At 35.1% G+C, this 24,270-nt stretch overlaps 1 protein-coding gene across 2 annotated transcripts in view; it reads right to left on the bottom strand.

Annotated features, from left to right (window-relative positions):
- Egfr (epidermal growth factor receptor) overlaps positions 1-24,270 on the bottom strand; it is a 625,196-nt gene that overhangs the window by 562,468 nt on the left and 38,458 nt on the right. The window lies entirely within an intron of this gene.

Raw genomic sequence — 24,270 nt, 5'->3', positions numbered from 1 at the left:
CACACATGGAAATTCTAGATCCAGACTCGAGTCTCAAAATAGGCACTAAAGCATAAAGTTTTTGTAAAGAAACACTTGAGCATATTATGGGAAATTAAGAAAATATCCTACTTAATTTTCAGCAAATCAGTTCCCGCAAATTTATAATGACAAACATAAACTATTTACACTTCACAATATCCATGAATTTTTGTTTTAAAAGTGATTACAAGATGATACTCCTTAGACATAAAACAAAAATGACTAATGAAAGTAAGTCGCATTCAGTAAAAGCAGGTTAACTAACATTTTCTGATAACTGAGCGCTGGAGTCTAATTCATCCGGTGGGAAAAATATCCTTGTATACCGAAAAGATACGGTATAAAGATAAAAATCAATATCAGGTATAACTAACAGAAAATGTATGCAAACGAAGAGACATTTTAATAACAAGCTGATAAATCAAGATCCTCCTCTAACAACGTCAAATGCACAGAAAATTAGGAGCACGGATAAGTCAACTTGACCAATAAGTTCAGTTCTGATGACTCAAGTAAATACTTCACAACATACTGAGACAGCACGACATGTGTGGAATCTATAATGAAACGCAATAACAGGCGACGGCGAGAATAAAAATGAAAGTATCGATCAGGTTATTTACGAGAACAACATAAAAAGCAAATGCATTATAAGTTCCCCAACACACTATGAGCGCATATATATATATATATATATATATATATATATATATATATATATATATATATATATATATATATATATATATACATACATATAATGCAGTATATAATTATTCTGCAGATATCAGATAAAGAACATTCGTCCTCATCAGATATAGTAAAAACACATTTTCTAGCTTAAAATGACTAACCTTAGAACAAGATAAATGGAACTTGAACAAAAAAGACTGAAATGGCAGCTAATAATAACTGTTATAATACCAATGACGTTCTGGTTTTCGCCTGCTGTTGACTGGGCAGTTCTCAGAAGGCTATTGGTGTATTCAACGAAATTACCATCGCTTCCCCGCCCTCTCTCTCTCTCTCTCTCTCTCTCTCTCTCTCTCTCTCTCTCTCTCTCTCTCTCTCGCAAAAGACTTTAAGGGAATTTGGAAACATGCCATACTCATAATGCAAGAAAATCGGAGCAATCAAACTAAAAGCCATGTACAGTATACTTATCCTTATTTGTATATCCGAATAAGTAGGTCAGCCGCCCAACTTAGAAATAAACCAGCCCACTCAGCCACACACATCGCTCTACAAGAGAAAACTCCATCACATCAATCGAAACATCCTTTCTGTCCACAACCCCATCCTCCGTCGATTAAATTTATTCTGGGGCACGTTGCTGATTCAAGCCATGCCATGAGCGAGTGCCCCGGAGATAGCCACGCATAAGAATGCAAGGGACTGGGTGGCCCTGAAAGATAAGTCACACGTACGGGTTCCCAGAAATACCTGTAGAATAAGGTCCTAATGACGGCCCTGGCTGAATATCCAAATTACATCATACCTACTGTACAGTGGAGTTCTAAGACGTCTGAGGAATCTGTGTTGTTCCTACCAAGAAAAAGCTTAAACATATCTAAAGTAGTAACATAGCTGCACAAACATAATTATTATTATGAATCAGAAATAGAGTTTAATCCTAACGCCATTTTTATCAATAAAATTAAAACATACATTTTACCCACATCGAGCAATGAAAACTTTGCATGAGTGTAGCTATTCGGAGAGAAACGATAATGAACTGCATTAATTATCTTCCAGAGCTAACACGATTCAGATCTACAAGATGCCAAACAGAGTCGCACTTGTTTTTGTCATGGTCAAATGAAGATAATTAGTATTACTGCTCTCGCCTCCTCTTCCTCTCTACCCAAATATTCGACTAATTTCTCCCTATGTAAAGTGAATTTTAACCTATTACCCAAGAGCGAAAATGTTTATACTTCGCCATGAGTATTACCCAAAGGATTTTTAAACATATCTAAATATTGCTTTTGCACCAAGCAAAACTCCGATAAACTGCCTTACCATATATATATATATATATATATATATATATATATATATATATATATATATATATATATATATATATATATATACATATATATATATATATATATATATATATATATATATATATATATATATATATATATATATATATATATGGTGAGGCAATCTATCTGGTTTTGCCTGGTGCAAAAACAAATGTTCATATACATTTTTAAACATTTCTGGATAATATTTATGGTATAATACAGAAATCTGAGTTCTTGGCTAACAGGTTAAAACTCACTTTACCTACATCCAGCAGAAAAGAAAAATCCCAGCTCAAACACGGGAAGTGAGGGATGGTGTACCTGAATTGAAATGGTACAAAAAATGGAATATAAGTCTACAAATAGTATTCTATAAAGTAGTATATACATATACCTACTGTATATGCATAATATATACATATATATATATATATATATATATATATATATATATATATATATATATTATATATATACACACATATATATATTATATATACATATATATATGCATATGTGTGTGCTAGTTTACGACCTACAAAAACATGTCAACTTGCACTTACAAACCTGCTCATTTACAAATAAATAAAGTAGGTTCTTGTGAAACAGTCACACAATACAAAAGAAACAAAATATCCCGTCTCCTTCAGGAAATCTTTAAGAAAAAGTAACAGCACCAAAAAGTAAATTATTAACACTACCAAAAAACGATCACCATGACTCAAAACCACGATAATTAACTACGTTATGTTGTCTTGCATCAATGAATTTAGGAGGCGCATCATCATTGATTGAAACATCTTGGTTCACTTGCGTGAGCCCTCGCTATATGAACTTCGATAGGAGTTCACCCGCTTTCACATGTTAATTTACTCAGAAATGTAACGGCAAACAGATAAATAAATCAGACAACATAACCAGTGGTGGAATGAACTCCGAACAACAACAAGCACTAAAAAACAAAAGAAAAACACTGCGTCTTGCTCTTCCAAAAACCAAGTCAGATGTGGTTACAGACCAATCTATATAACAAAGGCAAAAGGAACGTGTCAATCTGAACGCAGCCTGGGCACACAGATGCCCTAAAAGAGTAAACCCAAGCAGGAAGACTTATCCTTTACTCATCGTAACTCCATTAAAACAACAATAGGTCACTTGGAGAACTTGACTTCGGTGCCCGGGCAGGGGTCATTCGATCTGCAGTTCACCGCACAGCTGAGTCCCTCACCACGTCTGGCATTCGGTTGCTCCTGCTTCTGCGCGGCCAAAAAAAATTCTGCCTCGTGCCCAAACAGAGAGAGAGAGAGAGAGAGAGAGAGAGATTTCAGTAGCTAATAAGATACGCAACTTAAAACCCTTACCTAGACGTACCTCGTCACAAGACAATGAGAGAACAAAAAGGCATGGGGAATGAGTGTCCACCGCTTTGAAGTAGGAAGGTTTTACAAGTACAACAGCACGAAGTACTTACGACGATCAATGTGGATAACAGTTACCCCTTTTACTGACCTCTTCCTCCCTTAATTTTCCTCGAAAAATGACGCCCATATCAGTAAGTCACGCTAAAGAGATAAAGATTACGAAGACAAAGATACATCGAAGATGGCTTTCCGTTCTGATAAACTGGTCATCCATTAAAAGAATCAGGCCCCACTCGTGTCAGGAAGGTCGTGACTTGAGAACCATTACAATAAAAGTCCTATGTCAATATACTGAGGATATGTATGTGTGTGTGTTATCCACGTTAAGTTGCTTCGGTGTCTCGACCAATGTAAACAGTTACAAAAATAAAGAAAAGTAATAACCAGAAATGTTGGGACTGACCATCCTTTGGGATGCAGCCGTCCTGAAGTGCAGCCAGTTTCCTCCACAAATCTTGTGGACTGAAAATTTCATACATGTAAATCTCAAAAAAATCTCCCAAAACGGAAGAGAAAGATCAGGAAAAAAATCTGCAGCATATCTGACGGACGAAAACCTTAGGAATGGAACATAACCTATGAAGAAGCAAAAACCTCATTAATGAAACGTAGCACATATATAAGATAAAAAAAAACTCAAGTCAAAGAGAAGTACATAAATATGTTAAAGAACATTAATACTGTAACATGCAACTGAAGAAAAGCCCATTAGTATCGACAGAACTTGTAAATAGAACGTAGCAATATTATTCTACCTTTACCAAGAGTAACTGTCCCAGTGTACATAGGACGGAGTACACAGGACGGAAAGCCACCGTCAAAAGATTCGAAGGGCGTCTAATTCGATGAAGGCGTCTGATTCGATTATAAATGCACAGAACGTGCCCAAATGAATTATCGAGGATAATTCCAACTGGTGAAAATCAGAAGACGGCTTTATAGCCTGGCAAGAAGCATTAAATTCAATTAAACTCCAAAATAATTTTTGATATATTAGTAATAAATATTAATGATTATTACTATTTGCCTCATTATGATTTCAAATGATAATTAAATATAATATAACCACGTTTTTGGATTTTGTAAGTGATTTTTTTTCAAACCAGTTGCTGTATTTCGACTTTCATGAAATATGGTCCTTTAATAAAAGTGAAACACGTTAGCAAACGCTGTACTATGCCGATATGGACGCCTTCTCTCAAGGGTGATTTGAGGACCAGAAATTATATATTTTTCTCATAATATAAATGATGCAGAGAGGCGACTAGGAAGCGTCTTCTCCAACCCAACCCTGAAGCACAACCGAAGGTGTAGAACGAACACCACACATTCTGCAGTGAAAAATTACGCTGCTGCTCGTGAAAAAATGTCAAACGTCACGCCACCTTTAACTATCACATCACTTCGGTAATTACGGAGCGGGTAAACCAGCCGGTATATAACCTCTATTGTCTCTCTCTCCATTTTTATTTCTCCTCACTCAACTTACTCAAAGGGGAAATATGCTACCACTTTCGATCATCGAATCGAGTACTGTTGGATTTGGAAGGTACTTGGATGGCTGACCGTCAGCAATGTCACATGCCGGGAGTATGTATAACTCTTGACCACCACCTGGAGAAGGGGTATAATGTCAGCAGCCTCATCCAAGAAATGCAAGCTTAGAATACTACAAGAACACACATATGCGCGCCCCTGTGTGTGTGTGTGTGTGTGTGTATTATACATACATACATTTGTTACAGGAATATGTGAAACCAGGGATTTCACGAAATCCATAGGGAATAGGTGAAATGACCAATTCTCTTAGGAATATTTGATCCCCGAGGGCTAGTACCAAACACGACGTAACAGTGATTTATCTACATTGTTTCGCCTTGTTTAGTACTAGCCCCTGGGGGGTCAAATAAGTTTCGCCGTCTTTAGTACTAGCCCCTGGGGGATCAAATGCACTTAAGGATATTTGATCCCCCAAGGGCTAGTACTAAACATGGCGAAATAAATTTGAACCCCAGGGGCTAGTACTAAACATGGCGAAACAGTGTAGATGAATCACTGTTTCGCCGTGTTTACTACTAGCTCTCGGGGATCAAAATAATGTTCCTTAGCCAATTGGTCATTTCACATATTCCCTGGGGATTTTGTGAAATCCCGGGTTTCACATATTCCCTGCAATATATATATATATATATATATATATATATATATATATATATATATATATATATATATATATATATATATATATATATATATATTATATATAATATATATATATATATATACGTAGATATATACATATATATGTATATGTATATATATATATACTGTATATATATATGCAACGTGCACATGCACGTCCTCTTCTCAAAAAAAAAAATTTTTTTTATATAACTGGAGGGTTGAGCCCATTACTTCCTCCTCTTGCTACTATTCAGCGCATTTGTCTGTCCGTCTTCGAAGTCATGCATAAAAAAATTGACTTCAACGTATGGGAGTAACTGTAAGAAGAGCGCAGACTATTCCAACCTCCCAAATTACATCTGTCATGAAAAATACGATGTTCCGGTTTCCACCAGCATGCACACGTACCGCCTGCTCATAATCTTGTGTGCCTTTGGAATGTGTGGTTAATGATCTCTCTCTCTCTCTCTCTCTCTCTCTCTCTCTCTCTCTCTCTCATACACACAAACACACACACAGTGAGTTACACACATAGAGTGAATATGAGTTACACACATAGAGTGCATATGAGTTACACACATAGAGTGAATATGAGTTACACACATAGAGTGAATTAAGTACCTAAGTTGTTATACGACTGTTGAAGGTCGCCGTAAGGGCGGATGGAGAAACGAAGAGATGAGAGAGGAAAAACTAGAGTTGAGTATTCAATGCTCTGTCAAAATGTATTCGACCAAAATGGCAGAGCATCGACGAAGTAACCTTCAACCCATTACGGTGAAACCATTCATAAGACTCAAACAAAGAAACATACGATACAAAAGACGCCAACGCACCTGGCAATGACAGAGGACTTAATTTAAAGAAAATAATGACACCCAATAACAATTGAGACCCATGTCAACCGCCAAAATTGCATGGGTCATCTTGTATCTCAGTAACAACATTTCAATAGGAATAAACAATAAAAAACGGTTATTATGTTCTCAGTTTTTGAAAACGTACAAAAAATGGAATGAAACCACTCATTTCTTAACAAAGATATCCCAAATTCCTCCAATACACCAGAACTAAAATTCAATAATGCAAACGATCTCACGGAACCTTTACCAGCCCATGCCATTAACCTGCCACCTTATCAAGGTCTTTGAGAAAATCATAAGGCGGCAAACACCTGTAAAACACCTAACAGATGATGGTCTCAAAACTAACAAACGTGATTTTATCCAGGGTATATCTATGATGTCAAAGATTATCAGTCAGACAAAGTCGATAATGAAATTTTTTGATTGAGGGGGCGTTATCGACTCTGTCTACCTTGACTGTGCTAAGGCTTTCCATGAACTTCACCATTTCTTGCCAAGCAGCAAGTTTAAACATAGTTAAGCGGACCCGTAGGAATCTGCCTACTTCTTTCTTTTTTTTCAAATCGAACGCTTGTCAGCTAATCGAGCAGTACACTGACAAACATCGAATCATATTAGGTGCTCCATAAGGAACTCTCCTCAGTCTTGTTCCCTATCATAATGATAAGAGATACTAATATCAACCTGTAAAGCTCATTTACATCGTTATTCGCTGACGATTCTCACCACTCAGCAACAGACTCTTGAGAGAACTGCGAATTCCAAAATTAGGTAGAGATCCACTTGACTTTTAATAGGGACAAATTCAACTTTGGTTAGAAATCTCAAAATTTCTTTCACCATCTTGATTAAGACGGTCGAGTCATTACGATAAAAAACGAGGACAAAAAACTAAGTCATTCATCCTTTTTGATGACCTCACATGTTCAACTCATACAACAGATGCGAGGAACTGTTGTAAGTACTCTTCAGCTATTTTCAAAAAAGAAAATATTACTGTAAGTGCACTATGGGTGACTTTGTATCTTCTACTTAGGGACTGTTACTAAGCTATGAAACTAGGCAAGGTTGACTGTAGGCATGAGGTGTAAAAAATATATTGCATCTACAAAGTAAAGGAGGGCTTTGTTCCAAATTAACCACCACACCCTTGCTCTTCAAATTCCATAATCTAGTTGAAATTTCTCTAGCTTCGGCTTCGTACTCATGACCTTTAACCTATGGAAATATTTTCCTCATAGCGGATTACATATCAAAATAAGTTCGACTAATTCCTGAATATCATGACGGATAAGTCAAGATGGTATTACACCGGTTATTTAAGTAACCAATAAAAGGGGAAATTCTAACTACATCTAGCACCTCATCTCCAATTCCGATTTACATCCTACATCACCTCTTTCAGAAACTGTAACAAATAAAATCCAAATCTACATAAGGGAAAGTCTGGAAGAGGTAATCCCGGAGGGGTAGTACCATCTGCCAAGTAATCTGTCTACCTAGCTATCTACACAGCTGTCGATCTATTCTTCTCTCTCGCGCCATTTCATCTATCTGTCTCTCCTCTCTTGCCATTGCATCTGTTTCTTTCACCTTAGAATTCGAACACCTTTACCGAACTTCCTAATCCTGAATTTTCTTCACTGATAAAATTTTCCCCGATTGCGAGTCTGACCTCAGAGCCTGTACAAGACTAAATAATATGAGTATAAGGATGATTATAATAATAGTAAAATACGGATGATGATAATAGTAGAATACATGATGATGATAATAATAGAATACATTTACATTACGACCTACGAGTACACAAAAGTAAATCCAAAATTCCGGTGTAAGAATTAGTTCAACCTCTCGTCAAGGTGTGACTGTCATAAGTCGTCACAAATTGTGAAATTTGTCAATTAAAAATGACAAGCGGGGTGTTATGATTCATACACTTAATTACAATAACAGAAGCTATGAACTTCGCGACTGTAACTTCAGTTTACAGCGCAACCAAAAGCCAATCATTAAATTGAAATCATTTGAAGTAGCGCACCATTACAAAAGCATCAACTGAAGAATCATAAAAAATCCTCACAGCTTTTAAACACTTTAGATAGATATATTGATATCTGCAACAATGGTCGAGGTGATGGAAAAATAAATTAATCGACATTTCCCCGCTTTGACTTTTCGAATGTTAATAAGTAGTCTGAGAGAGGAAAAGGGGCAGCAGGCACTACCATGTTAGGTCACTTTCTGCAAATTTCAAGAATGAAGTTTCCGTAAATATGAAATGAAATTTGAGTCAAATACACATATTCCCGGCTTTGTTGTTGCTCAGTACACTCAGCAAGTCCCTTCTTGAGCCAACTTTTTTTTATTTCTAAATCTGGCGTGGAAGCAATAACTCTGAACGAACTCAAAAGACATCAATCCAAAAGGAGCCTCCGCATACCTTTCGCAACTAGTCCTCTTTTCCGCCATTTTATCCAACTCTGTCAACAAATATTTACCTGAAAAGACAAGGGAAAAAATATATCAGTATGGGATGTTATTTCAAGTTAAAAAAGGATGATTTCGAAGAATAGAAATAAAGTCTTCAAAGTAATATTCAGGCAGTCAATAAGTAAAAATATATACAAATTAATAAAATGTTCCAGAGAAAATGTACATGAAAAATGATGATGATTCAGAAAATATTCTAAAGATTTATCACCGCACTCCTACAGATTTATTCACATATGCAGATATTATATATATATATATATATATATATATATATATATATATATATATATATATATATATATATATATATATATATATATATATATATATTCTGACTCACATCAGGATCGAACCCAGGTCTTTCAATTGAAAGGCAAGGGTGCTGTCCACTAGGCCATACATGTCATAAAAGAAGTTGGAACCTGAGGGCAACTGCACCCAGGAATTGCCCTCAGGTTCCAACTTCTTTTTATGACTTGTATGGCCTAGAGGCCAGCGCCCTTGCTTTTCAATTGAAAGACCTGGGTTCAACTCTGATGTGAGTCAGACATTTATTCCTGTTCCACACGTGATTGTGGGTTGATTATTTCTACATATATATATATATATATATATATATATATATATATATATATATATATATATATATATATATATGCAGGGCAAAAGACCATATGGATGTAAAAACAAAGTTTGAACTTGGTCGGTTTCGTTTTGCTTTGACCAGTTCCCTGATGCCTAAGACGGTGTTGTTCAAGAGGAAACGCCATATATATTTTTTCTTCCTAATGGTCTTGTGCATCTAAATATCACGTGTTACTGTGATTATATGGATTATACATGCGCGCACACACACAAACATATATACAGTGCATATATATATATATATATATATATATATATATATATATATATATATATATATATATATATACATGTGTCCATACACATACATACACACAAACACACACACACACACACACACATATATATATATATATATATAAATATATACACATACACATATATATATATATATATATATATATATATATATATATATATATATATATATATATATATATATATATATATATATACTGTATATGTATAAACCGCTAAGCGTATTCAATCTCGACTTCTGAAGAAGAATTTCCACTGAAGGGTAACATTTTGATTACGACAACTAGCGCTTCTGGCCTACCCCTCCCACTAACGATGGGATGGAGGAGAGGGAGGGGCTTAATTAGAGGGGGAGGGGAATTTGGATGAGACGAGCAGGAGGGAGATATTGGTACCGGGTCAGGGAGGAGGGGGTGGGGGCACTGCTCACCCCAATTCTCCGTGACAACGGAAATACTTGTATGATAAGGCACCTCCTCTTCCTCCTCCTCCTCCTCCTCCTCCAAGACGGTCGAAATCAAAACAAAGAAACATCCCGATATGCCATCTGATTGCACGAAGGAAACGGGAGTCGAGGTGGAGAGTGCGTCGTGCAACAGGAATAATGCAGATTGATTTAGCCTCAGAACGTGGAAATACAATAAGAATAAATTACTAAATAAAAACATGACGAAAAGGTGTTGTTTTTCGGATACTCTGTTCTTATGGTAAGTCGTTCGTACTGATAATACTTTCAAAACAATAATCAAAACCATTAAAATTTTTATTAAATCCATAGTAAACTTTCAGCAGTTACCTTAGTACTTAATCACAACACACATTAATGCTGGCATATTAGAAGTTACTCACTAAATATGTTTTAGCTCTCTCTCTCTCTCTCTCTCTCTCTCTCTCTCTCTCTCTCTCTCTCTCTCTCTCTCTCTCTCTCTCTCTCTCTCTCTCTCTCTACAAAGTCCCTTTAGCATAACCTTCGCCCTGTACCTCGTCAAAAGGCGGAGGTAGTAGAAAAACACACTTCCTTTAGCAAACTAAGGGAAGGGTAACAACCTGCATTACATTCTTCTCAAGTGCGATGCTGATCACTTAGTGGATTCCTTTTAGCATCATGTAGTTCATAATAAGATTTGTCACCAGATTACACTTAGAGTTGAATGCCAAAAATCACCCTGGAAATATGAAGTTAAATGTTCTCAGTTTCAGTATGAAACATTACTGATGTTTCTCAGAAAAGCAGGGATAACTATACTACTAGGGAACACATCGCCGATCTTAAATAAAAAAGAGAAAACGTCTAAATATGCCAGGAAGATTCCTGGGGCTGTCACCTACATCATAAATTATCGATACATTGTTGGGCGAGTGACTGATCAACGGGGTGCCAATATTAAAAGTACATTCAAGGATATACTTGAGTATATCAGTATTAAAGGCGAACTACAGCAAAGCTAAAATTATTTTTAAAATTTAATTTTGATTTAAATACATACTTACGTGTACATTTACATACAATCCAGTAATTTGACATGCGTCTTACGTCTTCTTGAAGATTTCTAAACCAAATTCATCTCTTTGTTAGATACCTATACTTTTAAAAGATGTAGCTCCCACTTTCTGAATGGATGCACAACAAAGCTATTGACTCGAGATTTCGATTACCCTGTTTTTCCTCTGTAACTTCATACTTTATATATATATATATATATATATATATATATATATATATATATATATATATATATATATATATATATATATATATATATATAATCTATATATATATAACTTTTACCAGATACATATGTAATTGTAATAGCCACAGTGCCTTCTAACTTCCTCGAATTCTTCGCTTTTTGGATACGCTTGTCACTACAAAGCCTTTAGATCCAAGTGCAAGAAATATGAAAATATTCTGATGTGCAGTAGTGGGAAACGAACCGGGTCCGCTAATCAGAACGAGGTACCACTGTCGTGGTCAGGTCGACAATGGTACCTCGTTCTGATTAGCGGACCCGGGTTCGTTTCCCGCTACCGCATATCAGAATTTCTTCATATTTCTTGCACTTGGATCTTAAGGCTTTTTCAGTGACAAGCGTATCCAAAAAAGCGCAAAGAATTCGAGGGAATTAAGAGGGCATTGTGGCTATTACAATTATATATATTTATATATATACAGTATATATATATATATATATATATTATATATATGTTTATATACATATATACATATATTATATATAATGTATATATATATATATATATATATATATATATATATATATATATATATATATATATATATATACTGTACATACAGTATAAAGGAGCAAACGTGCAAAAGAACTACAATTAAATGGGTGGAATGAATCGAACTTTCGCAACCTGAATGGCTGTGACACCCATGAAACCACCAAAACTATACTTATATACTGTATGTGTGTATATGTATGTATATATACATATATATACTTTATATATATATATATATATATATATATATATATATATATATATATATATATATATATATATATATATATATATATATATATAGCCATTAAAGAGGGGTATCCAAAGTGTGTCCATCAACGGGGCATGAACACATTCCAAGAAAGCAAAATCATACCCAGTTGCAATTTCGAAATTACTGCGGCGAACTGATACGGAAAACTGATTTCTGAGGATTCGGGGAAATTTCAATGCCGAGGAAATAGCAGTCCGAACTGAAGATGACCATGAAATTATTTGCCATCATCTTTCATGCAGTGGGATAACACTATCAACAGCAGAGCGCAAAAGCGTTCATATGTCACCTCAAAGTGTTTTTGAAAATTTAAGAATATTTATCGCTGCCTTGAGTTTGCAAATATTTCAAAATATTAACAGAAGTTACAGCAGTTAGCCCTTCTCTCGGTCTTAATATCATGCTAGTTAAATCACAGTAGTACCTTTGAACAAGATTAGAATTGTTAAACTTTACGAGTAGGCTATTTGTCAGTTTGCGTTGAAGTATGCGGGAGATCGTTTTGCCAATGGTTTGCTAGAACGTAAAGCTGGCGCCCCAACGCAAAGGGCCTGTGACTTCGTAGCGAATCACTGTCACTGATAAATTCTCAGTTTTGAGCGTCGATCAGTTCAAGAGACAGATTTCTGCTAGAGCAAAAAAGCAAATGGTCCTTGATGTATTTGCTCCCAAATTATATGTTCACACATTTTCTCGCACATTCAATTCGAGTTTTGACTGCTCTAATTTACTCTGCAACAAAGAAACGTGTCAGCAGCTTGTATAACTGACAAAGTAAATTAAATATACAGTTCCTACGGCGACCAGATTTAAAACAGATTGGCATGCCTAAATATTTTCAGTGTTGATATGTTTTGTCGTGTCTGTCACTGACATAAACTCAAATAGGTCTCACTGCCTCGCTCAGTCGGGCTAAACGTTTCTATTTCTAACCGGGTTCAAACGACTTCGAAAACGCAAATAGTAACGTTCTTTCATGTTAACTACTAGAACCGCAGCTAAACTTATAAGTTCCCTCACGTATTCACACAGAGTTCATTAACGAATTATGCGAGCAGAATTTTAGCGCATAGTTAAAAGCAGTCTGTAAGTTGTATATGAGGCTATCAGTCGAGAAACATGCCAAGCGCCATCCTGGGTCAAAATATTTTTTAATTTAATTTATTACATTTTAAAAATGGCACTTGGCATGTTTCTCGACTGAAAAAATGTAATTATCGTTAAAATATATATATAATTATCGTTATAAATATATATATATATATATATATATATAAAAATATAATATCAAAGTCTGTCTTCATTCTCAAGCTGAATTATTATTAGGTCTTGATCTCCTCAGCCACTCCATACATGCGCCAAACCAAATTCACGTACTTCCCTTCCCTTAAGCCCAATCGAATTCTCAACGCCACAGACAACGACAATAGGCCTAGGGCATCGAATACGAAAACCTAAATTACGGTTTGTCAATCACGCCTCAATATGCGGCTGATGATTTTGGTCATAAAACATGAAGAGACAAAGAAAAGATGTGGTTTGGGCACGTTACTCTCCAGGAGCTGATGCCTCAAACAACATACAATGGAGGGGTTCACCGTTCGGGTGGGCTCTCTCTCTCTCTCTCTCTCTCTCTCTCTCTCTCTCTCTCTCTCTCTCTCTCTCTCCAAGTCTATGCGTGAATGAGCATACAACTATCCATCGTCAACACCAAAAATTCTTGTTACTATCATGTTATCATTATTCACCTACAAGGAGATTATGAATAATATTCGAACAATGTAGTTTAATTTTTGAATGGGCATTTCAACCCACAAACTTTATGGTGCTACATCTGGCGCGCTATTACAGAACTCAAAATAAGGCACAATGATCAAAAAAGAAAACCCAGATTCCAAACGTTACACTCCATCATACTAATCTAATATACCCTATACTCAAACAAGGGTCCAGGACATGAAGAATAATGGTACTGTTACGCTAGTTTTCATTCAAGCCTGAAATAAAAATGGCGGCGTGGCCCCAATATCATCTTTCCAAATACGGTGGAACAGCAATTTTCATTTCGAGATGCAATTCGTGTCAATTTAGGAAAAATGACGGTTTGTTGTCCATGTTGCCTCACTCATAAACAACTCGTATCTACGCGCCTCGGGGGAAGACAGACGTTTGAAAGTATTTGCATTTTTTCATAACCAAGAAAGGGAAAAAATAAAATTCTAATCAATTATTGTAATAAAAAATAAACAGCAAGTCTAAAACAATTAAAAGTCAACATTTCACTATTCACAGCGAACCATGCAAGCCCGAAAAACAAATTTGATCTGGTAACATTAAAAGCAGCTCGATAAACTCCTACCGGCTGTGTATTAATAACTATCGTGGTCCTACAAGTACGAGTAATCTAGTTGAATAACAATCACACAAGCACACCGATTTAGCTATATTATCATCATAACCATTTAAACTCGCATAGCCATCAGCAGTAACCCACACATACCATCAGGATAATATCAAACTTATCAATGAGGACATTATTTAAGGTATGTCATATAATAAATTCTTAACACTCGAATTGACAGAAAATACAACGATTTGCGACAATAAGGCGCAACTTTCTGTTCAGACATTATATAAAATATAAATTTCTGATCATAAAGAATGCACTGTAATATAAGGGACTCCATAAGGGGTAAACTATAAATTTGAGGGCAATACATCTGGAGGCATCTGGCATCATCCCTTCGGGGGTGAACTTTGCGCGCCTGGAAGTAACCGAGAGACGCACCAGCGTACGAAACCTGACATCTAACGTTCGGAAAACTAATATTTTCTAAACGCTTTAGAACAAGTTAGGGTTAACTTTGCGCTCTACCATGGTTCTTTTACAGAGGATAATTCTATAAAAAAAAAAAAACCTTCACGGCAGAAATATGCGCAACCATAAAGTAAATAAGGCAAATGCTTCGAACGCATGATAAAATACACAACTTCCCCGAGTCCATACGATGTCAGGCCAATGTCTAATTTTCTCAACACTAAGGAAGTCAAATTGCCTAAGGGTCGATTTGGCTGGCGGGGCAAAATCGCTGGCGGATTGGCTGTTGCTGTTGTTGCCTCTACCGCTGCTGCTACCTGTGAAACTGGTGGTTGGATATGTGCTGCAGGTATTCAGTACAGAGCAATAACTTAATGACATGAACACAACGAATAAGTTTCTTATATATACTAAAAGAAAGGACAAACTATACGAGAGGACCCGTGGAACAGTATGAATGAAAAGGAGTAAAGCACGCCGAGAGACAAACTAGGCAGTTTCGGTATTCATAAAATGAGAAGTTACAAAAGAACTACATTTCATTACGTGAACACAGAAACACTTCCTGATGCACAACATGTAACAAAACCAGAATGAAATTACCACGCTATGTTTACCTGATTAAAAGAATGTCAAAGTCGGAAATGAAATATGGTGGTTATTAAATACAGCCAAACTATATAGCCTACTGTAGTTAAACTATAAATTATCCAATCTAACATAAAATTGGTGAGTTTCTAGTAAATATCAATAAGTTAAATATAAAGTATTCGGAAGAAAAAAGAAACACAAAACATCTACAAATTTTTCACAGAAACCATCAAATCACATTAAAAGGAAAATTCATAGTCCGATGAGGTTCTCTTCTCATTCGGGTCTTCACCGCTAATAACAAAAACTGAGCTTTGTAAAAAAAAAAAAAATCAGTTCAACACCCAAAGAGAATCAGTGTCACGCCTTTTCCTGATTAAACTGAACTGTACTACCATATATTTTATTGGCTGAACTGACAGTTTTGCATTATGAAATGTATAACGCACGAAAGAAGTTCAAGGGACAAGAAATTACTCTACTGGATGACTTGAAATCATGTTTATGAAACAGGCCTAAACATAAATATTTAAGTGTTATGTTGGACCTACATCTAACAACGCCAACAAAGCACATACTGTATTGCGACAAGCCCTGTCACCAAAATACATTGCCATTGCATTCTACCACTAGCAATTAGGCCATGTATATCTGTACAAGTTCACAAATACATGAACATGCAAGTGACGGACGTAATCAACAGACCTCGAATACATACCCTACTACTAAGGGGTTAAAGCGTTCCTGTATTTACTCTGACCTACAAAAAGACTGCAATTTTTCAGAGTATCTTTTTAACTTTCTTCCTTAAAGGTACCAAGCTGCCATTCCTACATGGTTAAGCTCTAACATCCTTCAGTTATATTACTGTATGTCGTAAGCACAGTGGAAAGGGGTAGGAGGTTAGCATCCTCATCCTAAGCACTAGCTGCCTTGCTGGGGCTTATGGTGATTACGTATCAAGTTAAGAAGCAACTGTGGATACTACAATTATTCGGTAATAAAGTTACTGGTAGATTCTATACATAAATTATATATATATATATATATAAACTTTATCGTAGCTTTTGCAAAGGAGCATTTAGAGACACCACTAATGAAGGCAACAACAGCAGGAACAATCTAAACAACAACACACCATCTGCGCGAACAAGACGAAAAGAAAACGTCCTGCTAAAGGAAAGATAAAAAAAGGTCCCGACAATAAATTCCACAAAAGCAATTTGCATGTCCAAGCAACTCCATCCTTCTCAGGTATCGAACCCTTTCACATCATCTATTGAGGGAGGAAAGAAGAAAAAGATAAAAAGGCAAGGATCTTCAAACAGGTTCATTCAAGCGTAATCCTTTTCATTGACGGAAAATAAAAAATCTAAGAACTCATAAAAAATAGAGTAAAAAATAAACTAAAGGGAATTTCAAGAAGAGGATCAGATTCCATTGTGATGGAACGGGTGATGATGGAACGATGCATGGGGGGGGGGGGTTCCATAGGGCACTTTTAAAAGGAAGAGCAGGGTTTACGTAACTGCTGAGGTGGTCCAAGAAAGGGACTGCAATAAAAGAGAGTGGGTGAATGGAATTAGATGAACCGGCAAATCAATGAAATAGCAAGAGATTCTGCACATCTGTTTCTGTTTATTGCAAGATCTTGAAGGGGTCTTATATCTACCTCTCCTTGTAAACTCAAAAAATCCTAGAATAATGAACATTTCTATGAAACAGAAAACTACAAGACTTCCTCCTGAGTCGAAAGAAACCAGGAATGAATTATGGAGTGAATGGATGTGATTAAACAAAACTTAAAATGTTCTGAACTCATTTAGAAATATATTTCATTCAACAAAGAATATCCGTCTCATTTCCTCAACCATAACACGTGATATGGTGTAGTAGTTGTACAGTTGTAGTAGGAAACGACTACTCAGTAGAGAACATACCTTGGTGAATAAAAACGCTAATTTGGCATTTTCCAGCTCATAAGTACTCAAATCATATTATTTTAATTGTTACAAAATTCTATCCGTATTAATGTTTTAATATCAACGTTCTATTCAAAATCAGTAATTGAAAACCTACATTTTTATGCATATATATTCCCGCTGTTTCATATTTAACACATGGGCACACCACTGCTGATTATTCTAACATTGCCACGCCCTTTTCCATCACGGCTATGAGTGCAGCAAACCGGTAAGTAAAATGTAAAAAACACTAATTTACTGTTGATTCTGCGGTTACTTTATTCATTCCCATTTCTGTTTATTTTGCAATCGGGGCACAAACTTTCAAATTTGGGAATATTTGTCACTTCTTGTTTTTATCATGAATTCTTCATGGTTCATCGTGGAACGGCATTAATTTCCCATAGATAAGGGGGGAGAGAGAGAGAGAGAGAGAGAGAGAGAGAGAGAGAGAGAGAGAGAGAGAGAGAGAGATAACTGATCATTAACGCCTGCAATGCCATCTTTCACCTTCTCTGCTATGCCTTCGACCTGAACAAACCTCTGCTCTTTGCAGCTCAGGTGGAAACACAGGTGAGCATTATCAGTCCACCCTGTTACTTATAACAACAGTGAAGCAGAGACCGTCTTCCCTCATTCATCATAGCAAAATATCCTGTGATCTTGCAAGAAATGTCGGATAGATTACGAGGTGCGTTTGTCTGGGTACTTTCATCCGAGATCATTTTGAAAGTATTTCTTTGCTTAATCTTGAGACTTTCAACATGTTTTGTAGTTTTCTTTTTACGATAAACTGCAGTTTTTCTATCCAGATACACTGAGGCTGACCGTGTTTCTAGATGTTTGAGTAATCATTTATTTAAAGGTCCGCAAGAAACTGCTTACGCGATTTCTTCTTACATTCTTCAAGTTTTTGTGATTATGAGACATTTTAGAGACTGCACATTTTCCTTGTATGTCAAAACTATAACTGCTTTATTTTGAGGTAATTCTCCGACGTTTCGTCCTCATATTTTTTTAACTATATATATATATATATATATATATATATATATATATATATATATATATATATATATATATATATATATATATATATATATATATATATATATACTATATATATATACATAAATATACAGTATATATATACATATATATATATATATATATATATATATATATATATATATATATATATATATATATATATATATATATATATATATATACTGCTGAAAATTACGGCGCGTTGTTCAGGAGACCATATAGTGATTAGACACTTTTCTTGAAAATATTAACGTTTCCATACCGTTTCCACATTTGTTTTTTTCTGAAATAGTGTAGAAATGTAGTAAATTTCCTTGTTGAAATTATTCTGAATTAGTTACAGTTTTAAACATCACGGAAACTGTCTTGTGCGTTTCTGAATGACAACCAAAAAGATGGAGCTTTCTCAGTAAACCAAAAAGATGAAACCACTGAGAAAGCTCCATTTTTTTAACTGGGTTGAAAACAATGCATTCAAATTTGCTTGTATTTTGAACACACTCATCCACCACTATCAACTCCCTCGACTGACACCAAAATCTGAATGGTTGATAAGTTTCAGCTCAAATTCCGGATGTGGCAGGCTGCATGAAAGTCTGCATTTTAGGAGTATTCGGGAGGAGACTTGAGTCCTACCACAAGGTCTCTTCAGGAGGCGTTACTTCAACGAGGCCATCAGTGTGAGTTCCAAAGCAAAACTGACAACAACAACGTAACGACAACACTGCCGTAACAACGTTACAAAATCTGGGGTAAGGCATGCAGCACAATTACAATCATTCTCGCAAGTTATTTATAAAGGAATAATTAACAAATACTTTCCCGGTCAGTGAATGACGGACCCTTTATTCATGAACCACTAATATCAAGTTACAAAATTCCTAACATATTACTGTAGTAGAAGTACCATTGTAGTGAATGTTAAAGCAATATCCAACTCTTTGTATAGTCATCAACACAACATCGTTAGTTCTTACTCACAAGTGAATAAAAAGTATTAAACTCCTACTTGTCATCACATCACATCACATCACTACAGTGACCATTAACCAGAATACTTGAAACCAACGATAGCATCATAAAATCAATCCTCCAAGAGAAACCGCAATAAAATAAAAAGAAGCAAGAATCTACACAATATCATCATGGAACTCACAGTCCCATAAAACCCCCACAAAATTAGATTTGACTTAAAAAAATCGCCCAAGCCGAGACATATCTTTTCTACAGAGCCCAAGTTTTTGGGAGCCTCCGGCCATTTCCACATACCCAAGAACCTTGGTTTGGCGTACCCTATAACTTCAAGCCCAAAATATGTTTAACTCAAAGGATACGGGTTACCCACAGCCCTTAACACATCCCTAACTATCAATTACAAGTGGATAATTAGGTGTCGTTTGTCGTCTCATGAATGTTTTAGCTCTCTGATGACGTAGTTTCCCATTATTATGAAAACGTTCATAAGATTCGATGATCGTTTCCGGTAAGGATGAGTACTAGCATATGTCAGACATACAAAGCTATGAATAGGATCAAGGATACTGTGGCATCTACAAGGCGAAGAATTTATTCTAAAGATATAAGGCATACCTAAGAAAAGATACTTAGTTAAAACGTAGGTGAACATGTGTACATAAAAATATAATGCACATCCAAACGAGTATATATATATATATATATATATATATATATATATATATATATATATATATATATATATATATACTACATATACATATATATATATATATATATATATATATATATATATATATATATATATATATATATATATATTATATACACGACAGTAACAAATAACATCCAATATATTCACTTACCAGCCCAGACATCAACCTTAAGACACCCAGTTCCTGTTCCGGCATGCTAAACTGACCGCAAAATGACCACCATATAATTCTAACTACTTTTTAATTGATTTTACCTGTTGACTGTAAAGAAAATTAAGGCAAAAAAATGCAATTTTCTTAAAAATAAAGTGAATCACATTTCATATAATAAATCAAACAATGAATTAGCTCCTCAAACGCGTGATGACAGCCGTGTATATATATATATATATATATATATATATATATATATATATATATATATATATATATATATATATATATATATATATATATATATATATATATATATATATATATATATATATATATATGAATTAGCTCCTCAAACGCGTGATGACAGTTGTAAATATATATATATATATATATATATATATATATATATATATATATATATATATATATATATATATATATATATATATTCTACATATGTATGTGTGTGTGTATACTTACATATGAAAAAAGGAAGTTAAAAGCAATCTGCAGGACACAAATGATAGGATAAGAATGACGACTAAAGCAACAGTTCCCCTCATCCTTCAAGTAAGTAAGGGGTAGTGGTGTGGGTCACAGAGGAGTATGATTTTTTTTTTTTGGGTGGGGGGGGGCGGGAGGGGAGCCAAGCCCAAAGGCACAGCAAAAGTATCCACTTGATCGAGCACAGCCCCGAATGATGAATAAAGAAAAAATTAGGGCTTTAGCCCGAAGCTGGGTTGATATCATTTGTCTTTTGTTTTTTCTCGCTGTTCAGCTGACTGCCAGTAATGAAACGAAAATGAAATGAAGACACGCTTGGTGTCCTTTACTGGATGAGAAGCTCAGACACATGACTGATGCATTCCGAAATTAAACAGAAAAGAATCACTCCTTGGAGAACAACTTAGGTGGAACTAACGATAATAAAAGAATAGTTCCTAAAACAAAAGATTAACATGACGTTTAATCATGGAATTAACATTTGAAAAGAAAGGCCAGTGACAATTATGATAGCGGTAGCTTTGTTAGGAATATCAACCATGATTGTTATCAACAACAATAATACATGGTTAAGCAATAAAACTGTTTTATATTACTTGCCATTCTAAAAGAGCAAATGGTAAAATAACAAAAAATAAAACAAAATTCCTTCTTTTCGACAATTTCAGCCTTAAACGTCATGATTATAAATCCCAACCGCTCACTTTACTGTCTATCAATTGGTGTGAGATGGGGTCACAGGTGCTATCTTAGGCCTATGGCAATTTGTTCTCAGTGCCCCTATTCTCTCTCTCTCTCTCTCTCTCTCTCTCTCTCTCTCTCTCTCTCTCTCTCTCTCTCTCTCTCTCTCTCATTTTCAACTATGATCGTGATTACTAGTTCCAAGTTATGAAAGCTTATCATAATCATCAATGACTCTTTTGAACTGTCACTAATGTTTTTTTAAGTTCAAATTGCAAAGGAGGAACAGTAGGTGAAAAAATAAACCAATCATAAAAAAATCAACCTCTCTGCAACATGTCTATCGTTAAAAAATCTCATGATGGGGCACCAATAAGATGTGCCGGTATAAGGTCAGGATCAGATCCGAAAGAAATCACATTGAGACACCAACTCATGAGTACTCTCAAGGTCCACCGTCTTACAAGGGGTAATGTGGATCTTAATTTACCCTCACAAAGCTGAAAGAAGAATTTGTCCCGGTATTTGTGGCATCTGGATTATGTCTGTTGCCGCATTTAGTTGCCTTAAGCCTGGTAATGATGATAAAACCAAACTCAGGGATATGCCACTACCTCAGCGGTCTGTGCCATGGGAGAGAGGTTGATTTTTTTATGATGGGTTCATTTTTTCACTTACTGTTTCTCGTTTGCAATTTGGGTTCCTTTGTTCGAGGGTGCGATTAGTCACAAATTCGTTTATTAACTCATGTATTCATATTTGTAGTTATTTGTCATCAGTTACGAAATGCTTTGTAGTATTAATTATAATTACTATCTATTATAAATTTTCAGATTAATTTATCAGTATTTAATGCATATTCATTTTCCATCCTTTCCTCCTCTTCCTTACTCTCACCTTTTGTCAAACAGATTTATTTTATTTTGTGCTGGCTTGTTCCTTAAAATTGTGAGTTTATTTACAATATCAACAGTTATTGTTACAATAATAATAATATCTTTCTTCCTAATGTGGAAACAGGAAACAATAATGATAATGATACAACTTCAAGGCTGTAGAGATCAGTGTCTATTTCAAGCGTAAGAACAGCCTAAAATTAGAATAAAAAACCAAAGATGCCTTATAAAAATATTGTAAAAGCGGTCTTTTCCTAATTAAGCTAACCAGAGGAGACCTTATTCACAGCAAAATTCTATTTTCACATAAAATGGTGCCAAAAAGTGCAATTATGGATGCTCTTCACAGTCTTGGTATAATTACTGATCATTAGTGTACGGAAAACAATATAAAAATAAATAGGCTACATAAGACTTTCCCTTCCATTCCCATTAATATGAAAAACAGAAGCAGGTCAGATTTTAAAGGTAAAGGAACTCATAGGATTTCAAAATCAGTTCACTAATATGATCATAAACTTCTTGAACTATCTGCATAAAAGCAAATTGAAGCTCTGTCATGGAACCAAGGATATACAAGCACGTCTTCATCCAAAAAAAAAAAATATATATATATATATATATATATATATATATATATATATATATATATATATATATATATATATATATATATATATATATATATATATATATTATAAAAGTTATAAGTGAAACCAACAGGAGTGAAAGATTCAAAAGTCGAAAAAACAAACTGGAAATTGACTGACAGCTCTGATACTTTCCCAAATCAGAAAAACTAAATGAAACTTTCCACACTAGTGAACAATGTTCGGTACACGGGCAAATGCGTCGCACAGAAAGCTAGAACAGTTCCTCAAGATGGAACTGAAATCTAACCCTAAAAATCCCAAAACAAGAACATTATTACAGTATTTCATCAGGACACTCTTTCTTTAGTTTTTATCCTTTTTCTCAAAACCTTCAGTTCTAAAACTTCAATCTAACCTTTAATGGGATGTTCCAATGAATTCAAGACCAAAAGTGTTGAAAGAGCGTGAGAATTCCCGTTTCATTTTTATTTTCATTTTCTTTATTACTTCCCTGTTAAATTTGCAGGAAGATAATAGAAAACCCTCATAGCACTCAAAGTAGGTCTGGTTAACAAGCCTCAACAATACCCCCATATAGAATCTGTAACAGAGGTTTTCACAACCTCAATCAATTTAAGATTGTGGCCCTACACCTGAAATCAATGAAGTTGTTAATTTAGGTCACTTTAGTTCGGCTTCAATCAAAATAAAATTGCTATAAAACACATGCTGGTATGCATAGTGTGTGTGCAAGAGGTTCCCTAAACTGAAAGTAACCCTTTTGAGTTGGTGCATGAAGCCACTAATGTTGTGAACGTTTCCTGCACTGGACTTGCAGTTAAAGTATGAATGTTACAGTAATCGTTGAGGGGTGATTT

The sequence above is a fragment of the Macrobrachium rosenbergii genome, chromosome 22, assembly GCF_040412425.1.
Source record: "Macrobrachium rosenbergii isolate ZJJX-2024 chromosome 22, ASM4041242v1, whole genome shotgun sequence".
NCBI lineage: Eukaryota > Metazoa > Arthropoda > Malacostraca > Decapoda > Palaemonidae > Macrobrachium > Macrobrachium rosenbergii.
The sequence above is the reverse complement of the archived record's forward strand: the minus strand, read 5'-3'. Positions and strand labels throughout refer to the sequence as shown.